The following is an 11,864-nucleotide window of genomic DNA, read 5'->3' as shown; positions in this document are numbered from 1 at the left end:
CTGTTTTTAGCAGCTCCTGCCCGGATATGGCAGCAGTATTCCATCCTTGGACGTACTTGGCTTTTATATAGATAGAGAATTGCATCAGTAGTGAGATATCTTCTGGAGCGGTAGAAGGATCCCACCATCTTTCCAGCGACGTTGGCAACAGACTTGATGTACTTGTTCCATTTCAGATCAGGAGTAAAGGACAAACACAGAAGCTTGTCAAAACACGGGGCTTCTCCCAGACGAGAGCCATCCATTTCAATTGATGCCAGATGGGGATCAGAGCGTTGATGATGTAAAGATAGGAGTTTGGTTTTAGATGCATTAAAGGTAACCAGCCACGACTTCCCCCACTGAACCACGTGCTCGAGATCAGAGAAGAGAGAATCAGAGAGAACTTTGTCCTTTACAGCCTTTGATGTGTTGCCGTAGATGGTCGTGTCATCAGCATAGATGTCAACGAATGTGTTTAGGGAGATCATTGATGTAGATCAGGAAGAGAGTTGGGCCCAGCATTGACTCTTGAGGGACTCCAGCATTAATACTGCAGGACTCTGACTTTTGTCCATCGACCACTACACTTATGAGCCTATCGGTTTTATGATCATCATGGAACCATTTATGTACAGAATCAAAACAGTAACATTTCTGTTACGTCCAACATTTGGTAACTATAATTATAATTTTTTACAAGATGCAAACAACAATGAATTATACATTGCAACCTATAAAAATCGATTCAAATCTGTGTATCTTCGAATAGATATATGTATCAGTGAATATCTTGTTAGATATTTGCCATACTTAACAACTTTATAAATTCTTTTGAAATGCGAGTTTTCTCATATTAAAGAGACATTAACAAATAAAGGTGTTTTCTGAGAAATTACGAAATTTTAAATATGATATTCATCAATACAAATGCAAAACTTAATCAAAATCAAATGTGACGAGAAATTATAAAAAAATATTAGTTAAAATGTACAACATATTGATTGTATTAATAAATTTGATGAACTAGAAATATTAATTAAATATTAATTAAAACTAAAAACAAATAAACTAATATCGCCGTCCCAAAATAAAGTTAGTAAATATAGTTATCGTACAATATTTAACTAAAGAATACCAGTTAAATGAACAGTTTAATTAAAAAAATCAAGACGAAAGTTCATAGCATGCAATAAATAAACCAGAATGAGCAAACAGAAAATATTTAACTAACGAATACCAATTAAATGGACAGTTTAATTAAAAAAAGCTTATATAATCGGTTAATTATACCTTTTAATAAATCAAGACAGATTCGAAAGTTCATAGCATGCAATAAATATGGTAACTACACCAGCAAATTTTTATCAATAGCAAAGAAAGTAAGTCGGAAGATGATAATGATCTAAACTAGAATGAAAAAAATATCTATGCAATGTTTCTTAATAATCATATGTAATTCTAAGTTAAATTTTCTCTATCGACGCTTGTATGAACTTGTTCTTCAATAAGTTAAAAAAAAAATATCTGGTTATTTTTCTTATTTGTCTCAGAAATATTTTGATAAAATTAATCGAAATTTAATAAGTTCAGACCAAAAATATTGACAGCAATAAAAATACAGAACATTAATATGTGAATGACGGTACAAAAATATTGAATTTCATATATTTTTTATTTACAGATGTTCCTGCTTGACTGCCTATAGTGAATGTTAATAGATCATCATAATCTTTAAACAATATTTTATAGAAAATTATTGACTTATACGTGAAGAAACAAAGTTATTGTTTGGAAATGTATTTCTCATTATTCTATTATTGAACAAATTCTGGAAGATTTTGTTTGTGTTTAATGTTCAAAGAAATCAAAATGTATCAACAAATTGCCGGAAATATGTTTCTTTGGAAAAAAAAGATTACATATATTATTTGGAGTAAAACTCAATTTTGTATAATATTAGAGACCGTAGCACAAAGAAATATATATTAGAGACGTAGAATAATGTAAATGATATATTCTTTTAATATGTGTTTGTTCTCAAATTTGCTTGGAAAAGATTATGTATAGTATGAGAAACCATAGCAGCAGAATAAACACAAAGTAAATTATCTATTCTTTATTTATTTGTTTAAACATTTGTGAATTTAGAAAATAATGCGATGGAAAAAGATATATTATTAAAAATGCAATTGATAATCTTAGTCCAGGATCAATTACAGTAAATTATGCAGGTCCACAGTTATGAAAGGCCATATACTTGTGAAGTGTGGGGATATTCTTGTTCTCAAAAATCAAAGTTAATGAAACATATGAGAAAAGTCTTTTCTGCTAAATCTAAGTGAGCCATACTTATGAGGACTGACATTGGGGAAAAGTCACATTCTTGTGAAGTCTGGATATGTTTGATGAATAAAATGTAGTCAGACATATGAAAATTCACACTAAAGGAAAGCCACATTCTTGTGAAGTGTGCGGATACTTTTGTTTTGAAAAATCAAAGTTAGATATGAGAACTGTCCTCGAGTGTCTATGGTCTCTCAGAACAATCTGGCATGAGGATACTTTTTCCATAGAAGTAAATCCCGATCAAATATTCAAAATCACATAGTACTCGCTGCACAAATAAGATCTCCTCACTATGGCTAACTTACATTAGCTTTTACGAGGAATGCACCTTCTCCAAGTGATGTTACTTCAAGTAATAGAACGAAGCTGGATACTCCACTAGACTAGATAAATTCTTGTCCTGGAATCCAGTAAGACCAAAAGACCAAAATAAAATATATACTACAATATATAAAAATGGTTAATTGGGAAGAAAGAAATTATGTTTTGAACTTCTTTACTAACTCAGTGTTTGATAGATAAAGCACTCAAATGGAAGATTCGAATATCTATGCATCTCATATAGAGTTCTAGTGTTAGCCCCAGGTTGTGGGCCCCTTGATTTCTGAGAACTTTGACTGAAGTAAAATAAAACAAAAAAAAGTGAACAACCACATTATTGTAGAGTGTGTGGCTATTCTTGTTCTGAGAAATATGCATTAGTTATATATATATATATATATATATATATACATATATATATATATACATATATATATATATATATATATATGAGAACTAACACTGGTGAAAAGCCAAAGTCTTGTAACGTGTGTACCTATTCTTGTTCTCAAAAGTCAACTTTAGTGACACATATTCGAACTCACACTGGTGAAAATCCACATTCCTGTGAAATGTGTGGATATTCTTGTTCTGTTAAATCAAACCTAGTGAAATATGAGTACTCACACTAGTGTAAAGAGATCTCACACTTGTGAAAAGCCCCATTCTTGTCAAGTTTGTGGAAATTCTTTTGTTGCTAAATATAATTTAGCCATACATATGAGAACTCACACTGGGGAAAAGCCACATTCTTGTCAAATTTGTGAATATGTTTGTTCTAATAAATCAAATTTACTCAGACATATAAAAACTCACACTGATGAAAAGCCACATTCTTGTGAAGTGTGTGGATATTCTTGTTTGGAAAAATCAAAGTTAGTGAGACATATGAGAACTCACACTGGTGAAAAGCCACATTCTTGTGAAGTCTGTGGATATTCGTTTTCTCAAAAATCAAAGTTAGTGAGACATATGAGAACTCACACTGGAGAAAAACCACATTCTTGTGAAGTGTGTGGATATTCCTGCTCTCAAAAATATGCATTAGTTATACATATGAGATCTCACACTGGTGAAAAGCCACATTCTTGTGAATATTGTGGATATTCTTGTTCTGAAAAATCAGCACTGGTTATACATATGAGAACTCACACTGGGGAAAAGCCACATTCTTGTAAAGTCTGTGGATATTCTTGTTCTCAAAAATCAACAATCGTGACACATATGAGAACTCACACTGGTGAAAAGCCACATTCTTGCAAAGTGTGTAGATATTCTTTTTCTGTAAAATCAACGTTAGTGAGACATATGAGAACTCACTCTGGGGAAAACCCACATTCTTTTTAAGTGTTTTGATCACCTTGTGGATGGTTGGCATCTTAAAAAATATCTCGGTTGGAGTAACTTAACGGTTTGCATCTGGTAGAATGCCCCAATACCGGGAAAACAAGTTCATAAGAAAATTAAAACAAAAGAGTGACAAGCCATATTCTTGGGCAGTATGTTTTTACAAATAAAATTAAATGACACACATGCAATCTCTGAGAACTAGAATGCCGACTAGACACTATTCTTGAATGTCAAAGTCTCTTACTCAGATCAATGTGACACGAGGATACTTTTACCTAGAAGTAATCCCTGAATGAAATTTCAAACTCACTTAGTATTCGCTGCGCAAATAAGACCTCTCTATTGTGAATTCATCTTAGCTTTTACGAGAAATTGTGCACCTTCCCCAAGTGATATAATCTCATGTAATAGTACGCATATAGATAATCCATCAGAAAAGATAAATTCTTGTCCTGGAATCGAATGAGATTAAGAGACTAAAACGAAGGATATACTTTAACATATAAAAATGCTTAATACTTTAACATATGAAAATGTTTGACTGGGGAAAAGTTAATTGTGTTCTCAATTTCCTTACTAACTCAGCATTTGAGAGATAAAGAACTTTAATTGAATATTCGAATATCAAACTATTTCATACAGAGTTCAAGTATTGCGCAAGTAGTGTGTTCCTTTATTGCTAAGAAAATAAAAGCAAAAGGAAAGCATCACATTTTTGTAAAGTTTGTGGATATTCTGGTTCTCAAAAATGAAAGTTGGTGACACATTTGTGAACTCACACTGGTTAAACGCTACATACTTGTGCAGAAGATAAAGAGTGTGAGAGAGAGGCAGAAGAGAAAGTTGTTCCATCCTCTTTTCCAAATTTGACTACTGTGCACGTTTGAACTCTCATCGTCGAGTTGATCCTCGAGTTGCCTATTGGCCTTGATAAGTGCTAATATAGAGAGAAGAGAAACAGGGAGAGAGAGAGAAGATAAAGAGTGTGAGAGAGAGGCAGAAGAGAAAGTTGTTCCATCCTCTTTCCCAAATTTGACTACTCTGCACGTTTGAACTCTCATCGTCGAGTTGATCCTCGAGTTGCCTATTGGCCTTGATAAGTGCTAATATAGAGAGAAGAGAAACAGGGTGAGAGAGAGAAGATAAAGAGTGTGAGAGAGAGGCAGAAGAGAAAGTTGTTCCATCCTCTTTCCCAAATTTGACTACTGTGCACGTTTGAACTTTCATCGTCGAGTTGATCCTCGAGTTGCCTATTGGCCTTGATAAGTGCTAATATATAGAGAAGAGAAACAGGGAGAGAGAGAGAGAAGATAAAGAGTGTGAGAGAGAGGCAGAAGAGAAAGTTGTTCCATCCTCTTTCCCAAATTTGACTACTCTGCACGTTTGAACTCTCATCGTCGAGTTGATCCTCGAGTTGCCTATTGGCCTTGATAAGTGCTAATATAGAGAGAAGAGAAACAGGGAGAGAGAGAGAGAGAAGATAAAGAGTGTGAGAGAGAGGCAGGAGAGAAAGTTGTTCCATCCTCTTTCCCAAATTTGACTACTGGTTAAACGCTACATACTTGTGCAGTGTGTGGCTGAAGCATTTGACTGCTCTCCACCGACAATACAGCGACTATTTTAGCAGAATGCTGATAGATGACCAAACCACACAACCCTGGCTGACGTAATGCCCAGATAAATACAACAACCTACAAAGTCTTCACTGGTCTGGTAGTTGACGTTCTATATGACCGTTTATCTGTGACCTTCATGGAAAAAGAGAAAAAAAGATGCAGAATAAAATTCCAAGGACCAGCTTCTGCTCAACACCAACATCTTAGAAGACTGTAGGAAAAGGCAAAGAAATCTGACAGCTTGTTGCTCTTACTTTTTTGTATAGCAATAGATGCACTCAGCAATCTTCTGAATGACAGTCAGAGCGCTTACAACTTGAATCAGAAACGTCGTTGAGAACCATGCAAGACAATGAATCATCTACATTTCATGGATTATCTAAAGTCGTATGCCAGCTCTGATACTAGGCTACACCAGCGTCTAAAGATAGTACACACTTTCTCCAAAATGAAATTTGGCCTAGATAAATGTGCCAAGTGTATGCTCAGAGCTGGGGAAAAAGATCTATACAAAGAATATGCAGCTAGATGAAGACACTGACATCTGAGATCAAGAAGAACACGAACCTACAAATACATTGGCATTGAAGAAAATGACAACATACTACATGCCAACAAATACCACACATATATTAATGGTTCTGGTTGATACCATCGATATTCTGGCAATACTTTTCCACAATTATTGTAATATTTCCATGTTTACTAACTTAATGGTCATGTTGCAATTGTTTGGTAAATTTTTGTAATTTTCAATTACATTTTTATAACTATTTCTCGGTTCAATAACTTCGATAGTTTGAAAATAAACTTATTTTATCACTGTATAACTTCGTTTCTATATTTATCAAAGATTGAATTTTTAGGACACAATAATTTGTTTATACTGTTATATTTCTAAATGTTCATATAAATCAATAATTGAAAGTTCTCATCTGTATTTCGTTTGTATAAGAAAAATGATGAGGTTTAATTACTCGTAAAAATTTGAAAATCAGTAAATATATATTTTTATTGAAATCAATTTAAGAAAACTTAGAAAAATTGCAACATTTTTGTACTGTCACATTACATTGATTGGGACTGATATTAAATTGCATGTTTTATTATTTAAAAAAATTTCAAGCGGAAGTCATATATTTATTAAGAGTTCAGAGAACCAAATATTTCAGTCTAATCTAAGTATGGGCACAATGATCGTAAAAAGTTGATCACTTAAAGAAAGGAAAGGCATATGACGCATTAAAAAAGTGATACAGTGACAAATGTTGGAAAAAAAGACTTTATTCGAATTTCAATTGAAAAATCCATGTAAAATAATTAGTTTTTAAATTGCTTCAACGATAATTAACGAATTATATTCTTAAAATAGTAAATATGCAATTTTTAAACTAAAAAATCATACGTTTTGTACTCACCTTAACAACGGCTACTAATTGGGACGATGCCTAAGAAAGGTATATGATGTACGTTGAGGACATTCCATGAATCAGGCACAGGGATGCAACATTGCTGCAATGGGACAGGGGTTGGAGCCTAGTTGACAATGTGGGGCCTATTAGTAGACACTTTTAGGACCCTATTAAAAAGAGAGAAAATAGTGGTAGATGCACCGTCCCAGATTTGGCAACAATACTCAATACGTGGGCGAATAGTGACCTTATATAGATAGAGAATACGCTCAGGTGTGATCAGTTTTCTAACACAATAGAGGGAGCCCAGCTTCATCGCAGCAGCCTTCGCAATATCCTTAATGTATTTATTCCGGTTCATATTTTCTGTGAAAGTTAAGCTGGGGAGTATGAAGGAAGAATTCTCAAGTAGAGGTATATTTCTCATGGATATTGGAGAGGTTTCTTGTAGTTGTTAAAGGAGAGCAGCTTAGTCTAACTAGCATTAAATCTCACCATTACCATTAAATTATAGCGTGGAGATCATTTTCTAATAATACAGCCACTGTCTTGTATTTGTGTACATGCGTTCTTCCCTCATGCATGCGGTGTATCATCAGTAGATATATACCCAGCTCGGACTCAATATTATCGGGTAGGATATTGATGAATATCAGGAATAATAATGGATCGACCCCTGAGGCACGCCCGCATTAATGTTACACTGCTTGGATGAGCGTCCATCGATGACAGCCTGGATGGTCCTATTGTTTAAGAAGGATCTAATTATATTTAGTATTCGTCCACTTATAGCATATGGTTAGAGTTTCATGCCAACCTTTGTCAAAGGCCTTCGATATATCTAGAGCTACAGCCCTGGCTGCACACGCCTTATCCAGTGCATGCTATGTGCGTTCAGAGATGACTGCTAAAATACCTGCATTAGAACGACATTTCAGAAATCCGTACTGTTGTTTGTCAGAAAGAAGATTAGCTTTTGAAAGATGGTGTGCTAGTGCTTGATTGATTCGCATCTCGAAGATTTTTGCTAATCTTCTTTCTATTAAAAAATAAAAGTAAAACATGAAAATGTAAATGGCGTCCTCCGTGTTCAAAGCTTTATATATTGAATGAATGTGCCGACGAAATAATTGAACAGGCACGCCCAAGTCAATTATAACATCAAATGGGTAATATAAGTATTTTGCTGATCAAGAAAATCAAACCACAAAACGCAACTGTATACCGATCACCTTGTAATGCAGAAATCAATCATGGATAGATATCAACAAGGATATCAATAATGGATATCAACAAGGATATCAATAATGGATATCAGTTTGAATGCTAGGCAAAGAATATTTAAACCCTACTCTGATACCAAAAATAAAATATAGTTTACCAGTTTGTTAAGGCGTAATAGGTGACATCTGTGATGAAGTCAATCAATAACAGTGTAAGAAAATCGCCATTAAAATGCGTGATAACTTGAATATTTACACCTATCTTTCCAAGCTTATTACTGTAATTCAAACCCTATTTTTTTCAATAAAAGGAGTAAAAACAAAATTTTAACATTTAAGAAAATCAACGAATTTTAACCTACTTCGAATATAACACACACACACACACACACACATATATATATATATATATATATAAATTCCAAAAATCACTTACCTATAAAATCAGTAATCATTAGGTACTTCCATTCTTTATTGTTAAGAATTTATCCATATTTATATTTTATATCCAATGTCCTTTTTAAATAAGATACTTTTAAAAGCAGGTTTAAAAAATAGCGCGACATCAGATGTTTCAGAACGGAAATAAAGGGAGATAACTGTCTCCTTTTATTCGAGTGAAAAACTACGGTGGCTTTTAAGGGCCAGAATAAATCTACCTTTCTATTGCTGGCTGTAAACAAAAGTTGATCAATATGGGCCATCGTATTTGAATCATATTTCACTTATCAGTTTTTGCCGAGAAAAAAAAGTTCCACTCGACCGATTTTCGATTTTTTTACTTTAAAAAAATGCATGAATATTTTATTTCGTTTTTATGGAGTGATTTTTTTTAAAATCTAAAATAAAACATTGAATGAAGCTGAAAAACTGTTGCAGGTATTTCATCTTTTCAGTACAAAATGTTTAAAATGTGAAGTTTCACTTAAAAAAATCAACGTGGTTTAAAAAAAGGTTTTAAACTTTTGACTTTACAGGTAAATTTGCACAAAAATATTCTTTGTTTTGTTTTAAATTATTTTATTTATTGAGTTTTATCTTCAATTTGTGATATATAAGTCTGAGATGAGAAAATTAATTATCTTATTAGACATTTCAAAATGGGGGCTGAATTTTTTAAAAATGCGTTTGTCTAGAATATTATATTCGGTTCATTGGTAAAAGCATAAAATTTCACATTAAACCTGCAAATATTGTAAAAGTTGAACCAATAGAAAATTTTTGATAGATTTCTAAATTGAAAAAATTGAAAAAAAATTAATTTGTAAAATTCAATTAATTTTATTACGTAAAAAAATGGCTGCATGAGCGCGCTCAGGCACTTTGTAAACACTGTTTTTTAAAAATAATATTTCTTTTATTTTTCAACAAAATTTAATAGTTTATTTTGGAAGTATATTCCATAAAGAAATTAAACAAACCATTTTAAAAAGAGAAATTACGAGTTTTGTATATTTTATTCACAGTTTTGTGTTAAGGGTGTCAAAAATTCCCCCAAAATTCTGACAAACCTTGTGATACAGGTTTCCCCTGGAAGACTCTGGATGTGGCAGCAGGACTCGCCATCAGTCCACAAGTCAGAAGAGGCCCAGGCTTGATTTAAGGAGTGCTACGACTTTCTATCCTTTTCTCACTGTCCCCTATCCCGATGTGAACTCGCTGGAATATTTATTTGGTTATATGTCGAGAACATCACTAATTACCTCCAACAACACTAAAGCCGTGTGATTGCCAGCACTTGTAGAAACGGCAAGCTCCCAGTTCCGGACACATCAAGGTGGTGATTGAGGCTGAAGGCTGTTAAACTGAGTAGATATCAGCTCTAGTATGTGAAAACTCTAGTAGTATAACAAAGTCACTTGAATTGATTTTTCAATAAAAGTTTTAAAATACAGCTGTTAATTTGGGGGATTTTTTTCTCGTTAGGGCGGCCACTGTATCGTTCCACACTGTATTCCACATACACGTGAACTCGCTGGAATATTACATAATGTTTACCTTTTTTCTCTTCATATCTTTCATCATATTCCTGTCATTCTATTATTTTATTAGACCATTCGCTTATAATGCATCAGAGAAATTGTTATATTTATTCAATCTTTAGTTCATTTTATTCTGATAGATTACACAATCGATTCACTCTAATAATATTTTGGAATAGTTTCCTCAATATGGATTTTCAATATAACGCACAATTTTAGAATATGTCTATGAAGCGTCATGGCTGTTATTATGTGTTTTTCCTATGAATTAGCAAAATATAACAATAGTAAAATGAAAAGAGTATTTACATTTGCTATGAAATTTTGCAAATGAGAAAATAAATTTGATTTGTCAGAACAAAAACATCGACAAAGTTCACAAAAATGTGACTGTTTCTGTAGTACTTACCAACAAAACAAACGCCCATGTGTTTGTGCCTTGTATAGGCATGCGCGACAACAAAACTAGGATTTTTATAAGCGGAAGTCTCGAGGTTGTCAGGAATCTACAGGCGCATACGCAAGAGAAGGGATTGAGATAGTGGTATAAAAGGCAGGTCGAATGAGAAGGTTGTTGTTGTTGTTGTCATTGGACATTACAGTGACGCGTGCGTTAGCAGGTGATTAAGAGGCTGTTTTTTTGTGTGTCAAGTCGCGCACCTCGGTGAAGGTCATAAGCTATTTCGGCTATTTCGTTTTGTCTCTTTTCCTGGACAACTATGGCTGGGGCAAAGTTTGATTTAAAACTGATACCCGAATTCGACGGATCCACTTCTGTTGTCGACTGGGTCGAAAGGGTTGAGCTGACCTGCAACCTCTGTGAAGTAAAGGGGGTGCATACCATGATTCCCCTGAGATTGGCTGGAGGCGCCCTAAGTGTATATCAGCAACTTAGTGCCGTGGAGAAGGCTGATGTTACCTGTATAAAAAATGCTTTATACAAGGCATTTGCCATGGATCCCTGCACGGCCTACGAAACATTTACCTCTAGGAAGCTCATGCCAGGAGAAACCGTGGATGTCTTCTTCGCGGAGCTGAAGAAACTTGCAGTTCTATTTGGCAATGGAGTGTCAGAGCAAACACTGGCGTATACGTTTATGGCTGGCCTTCCCACCCATGTTAAGCAACTGTTGAGGGCTTCCATCAGTGTATCTGTAACGCCCATGGAACATTTGTTAGAACGCGCTCGAGCCATTATCAGAGATGAGGAGGACCTGAGGGAACCAGTTGTAATGATGGCGCAGGCAGCCAAGACTAATGCTGAAAAGTGTCCCAGTTTGAGACCCACGACCAATGGGAGATGTTTCTGCTGCAGCCAGCGAGGCCATTTCGCAAGAAATTGTACTAACAAGGGGCGGGGGCGCCCGTGCTGTTTCCAATGTGGTAGTTATGGACATTTATCCTAAAATTGTGCGGGAAATGCATCAGGGGGCAGGACGTCAGCGCCGCCCTGTTCCCCGGAAAAGATTTAATTGAGGCACAATTGACAACAAATGTGTACGTGGACCAAGTGCCTTGTTCAGCTCTTCTCGACTCCGGGTGCTCACACACCATCATGAATGCCAAGTTGTGTCAAAACTGGACAAAGCAGAACATCAAAGTAACCACAATAGGTGGCAATATGCAAGCTTG

The 11,864-nt window shown here is 34.7% G+C and overlaps 1 long non-coding RNA gene across 1 annotated transcript in view; it reads left to right on the top strand.

The window, feature by feature from the left end:
* Nucleotides 1-6,445, top strand: part of LOC145249057 (uncharacterized) — a 13,033-nt gene extending 6,588 nt beyond the window's left edge. The window contains exon 2 of the long non-coding RNA XR_013863461.1: nucleotides 1,664-6,445. This is a non-coding gene — a long non-coding RNA (uncharacterized LOC145249057). The remainder of the gene's footprint in view (nucleotides 1-1,663) is intronic.
* The last annotated feature ends 5,419 nt before the right edge of the window (nucleotides 6,446-11,864 follow it).

Source organism: Euprymna scolopes, chromosome 27 (assembly GCF_053919585.1).
Source record: "Euprymna scolopes isolate OS-2025 chromosome 27, ASM5391958v1, whole genome shotgun sequence".
Lineage (NCBI taxonomy): Eukaryota > Metazoa > Mollusca > Cephalopoda > Sepiida > Sepiolidae > Euprymna > Euprymna scolopes.
Note: the sequence above shows the minus strand (reverse complement) of the source record. Positions and strands in the feature narration are given on the sequence as shown.